Source organism: Electrona antarctica (assembly GCF_951216825.1).
Source record: "Electrona antarctica genome assembly, chromosome: 11".
NCBI classification, from domain to species: domain Eukaryota; kingdom Metazoa; phylum Chordata; class Actinopteri; order Myctophiformes; family Myctophidae; genus Electrona; species Electrona antarctica.
This window is the reverse complement of record NC_136792.1, coordinates 7,522,537-7,525,974: the sequence shown is the minus strand read 5'-3', so window position 1 is coordinate 7,525,974 and position 3,438 is coordinate 7,522,537.

The window sequence follows — 3,438 nt, the reverse complement described above, 5'->3', positions numbered from 1 at the left end:
CTCTGTAGGATTACAAGAAAGAAAACAACCTATTAACACGGAGCCTGCCAGAACCGTAGTAACCGTAGGATTAAATGAATCGTCTAGCCTGCCAGAACCGTAGGCTATATATGTTTTCCAGGGTTTATATTCTTTAATCCATGTTTTGATCCGATCGAATTGTTAGCTGCCGCTCGTTAGCATAACAGTCAAAGTGGGACAGTGGCCGCGGCCATTTTGAAGATGCGCGCGCATCCACTTGCACTCTATGGGCTGCTTTCAATGGCCTGTATCTCCAAATCGGCGCAATGAATGTCATTTCTGGTGAAAACAAGGTTTTTCAACGGCCGACAGCAGGCGCTGTGATACTCGCGGGCGGGTTTTTTCACCACCGACCGAGAGAACAACCACCGGTCAAGACACCACACACAGCATTTTGTCATTGTAACATCCGGTTACGGATATTTGGCTCTTCGAAATAAGGGCACCTTGGCAATGTGTGATAGATAGATTAATTAATCTTGGCGGGCAGACGTTAAGAAACGGTTTTAAATAAAAACATATTTAGTTCAGTCGATAAAATGCCCGCCAAGGTTCGAATCGCAAGGTTCTGAGATTGTTCCCGAGGCACAGCCGACTCAGCAATGGGTTCTAAGGAGATACAGTAACTGCCCTCATTGCTCAGCTGATCCAGTCAATAAGCCACTCCGACCTACGGATCAACTAAATCATAAATAGCAATGTTTTTGCTGATGTTATTCTGATTGTTTTGGGGTTTTTTTGTCCTGGGATAAAAGATGAATGGAAGTGTACAGACACCCATTCATCATTTTGCATAGTGCGTGTTTGGGCTGACAGGACACACCTACTTAATGCATGGCTCCAGTTAATCCATTTTGACCTGAGGACGATTCTACAAATGTCTTCTAAATCAGTCAGACAGTTTTCTGAAAAACCCTATGTTTCTATGTCAGTGGTTCTCAAACATTTTCATGTCAAGGAACCCCAAAAAATATATGTAATTGGCCGCTGACCCCCCCCCCCCCCCCCCCCCCCCATCTGAAAATATGATGTTCCAGGGATCTCCCCAGAAGCAAAGATTTGAGTTAAAAACGTTCGCTGTGAAAGAATATATATTCAAAGATTTGCACCGTACTTTTTCACATTTTTTTAAAAAATAGCAGACCTACAAGCTCGTAGCGCGGCACTCTGTGCCGCGCTATGAGCTTGTAGATCTGCTATTTTTCAATAGCTACGGTATAACATAATGCATGAAACACCAAAAGGGTGCCCAGAATGAGTTAAGCGTGTGGGGTTTTCTCCTCTTGTTTTGGCCTGTGTAGACATGGCTGCGGATAAAATATCTGCATAACTGTCCTGTATAATATCAACATTCCCACATGACACTTGGTGGGATAAAGACTGTAGTTTCCTATAATAGTGAGCATTATCAAATTTACACTCAAGCACAATATCACCCTCAGCAACCTCAAGTTATTGGCTAACAACTTTGCCACATGCAAGGAATTCAACATGCTTATTTGCTCGATATGTTAAGACAAAGCAAAAGAAGAAACATTTAGAGATATGGATGGAAATATCGAATAAGAAAAGAAAATCCGTTCTAGTGAGTGTTATGAGTTATATCCATGGTAATAGCATTGCAATGACATGTCTAACTCTAAGGTAGGCGTGTGTGGTCAAGTATTACAGGATAAAACGACAACATCATATCAGTATTGAACTGGCTGTAGCCTATATACAGAATTTTAACGGGATATACCAATCAAATACAATAACGTTGTGGCTGTGCCGAATTGACCACTTTGCAACCCAAATACCACACACCCGCTTTTCAAACTATGTGCGTGCTCACCATTTAGTAGCAAAATAGAACAATTTCATCACATCCTGTGTTTTGGTAAATGCTAAATCTTTGTCTAAACACCAAATTCTAACACAGGACAACACGCTGGCCAACACTCGGACTCTTCTCCCTCCTGGTTCCCAAGCTGTGTGGAATGAATGACCTCCTCCCCTCAGACAGACTGCAGACTCACTCCCCATTTTACGCCGGGCCGTAGTCTGAAAACTCAGACTACCCACTTCACCAAGTTCACCCCCTATAGCATTCCTTGCATTTTTGATAGATGCTAGTTATACTAGCATCTATATGTATGCTGGTTTCTTCTTTAACATGTACGGTAGTTAGACATAGCTGTTTGCTCGTACGCAAATGCTAAGTAGGCGACATTAGTTAGTTTCTTTGTCATGTTTACCTGGTATCCTTGTAACTTTGTATCCCTGGGCCTTCATTCATTTATTTTCTTTACTTAACCCATTTTGACCTGAGATCAGATTCTAAAAATGTCTTCTACGTCCTGACAGTTTTCGGAAAAAGCTATGTTTCTATGTCAGTGGTTCTTCGATTTAAAAGAAATAGCAGACCTACAAGCTCGTAGCGCGCCACTCGGTGGCGCGCTATGAGCTTGTAGATCTGCTATTTTTCAATAGCTAGAGCATAACATAATGCTAACACCAAAACGGATGAAATTACCCATTTGTCATTTGTTGACTATAGGGTTCATGCCTCTTAATCTGATCTTGCACGTTGTAAGTCACTCTGCTCTTATCCAGGTTTCTTTACAGTCAAAATGGTGATATTAAACTTAATCTCACACTTTATTTCTGTGATGAATTCTGTGATGAAAGTGCACTTTGAACTGGATTATGAAACAAATATCAAACTTGTAGGATCTAGTTGCAGGATCAGCATTGATAGTGATAATGATCAACTAGCATGCTGCAGATAGATGTGCTTGAGAACTGAGCTACCATGAATGAATACCAGTTTTAGTTCAAGACATAACGGTTAGTTGCAGAGTATCTTGCACAGAGTAGATTAATGAGTAGAATGGTCTACTCACTGTTTTCTCTGAATGTCAAGTAATATTTCATATAAAATGTGGTAAAGCGGTTCCATTCTGAACAATAAAATAGAATCGAATCAAATTAAGTTAACCCATTTTGACCTGAGATCAGATTCTAAGAATGTCTTCTACATCCTGACAGTTTTCTGAAAAAGCTATGTTTCTATGTCAGTCGTTTTTTCAAAAATAGCAGACCTACAAGCTCGTAGCGCGCCACTCGGTGGCGCGCTATGAGCTTGTAGATCTGCTATTTTTCAATAGCTAAAGCATAACATAATGCTAACACCAAAATGGGTTAAGTGAATGAAAACTATATGAGCTCTAGGTGCCCATCTTATCTGTATTGTCAAATGACAAGAGCATATAGGTTTCTTTTTAACATTTGAAAGCAAGATTTCGATTTCAGCCACAAGCCACTATTATTTATCTGATTTGGAGTCACTTTTTTTTGCTGAGATTGTCTCTAATCTCATATTCCTTTCCAGAATCACTTTTACACACTGAAATACTGACTGTTAATGTAACTATC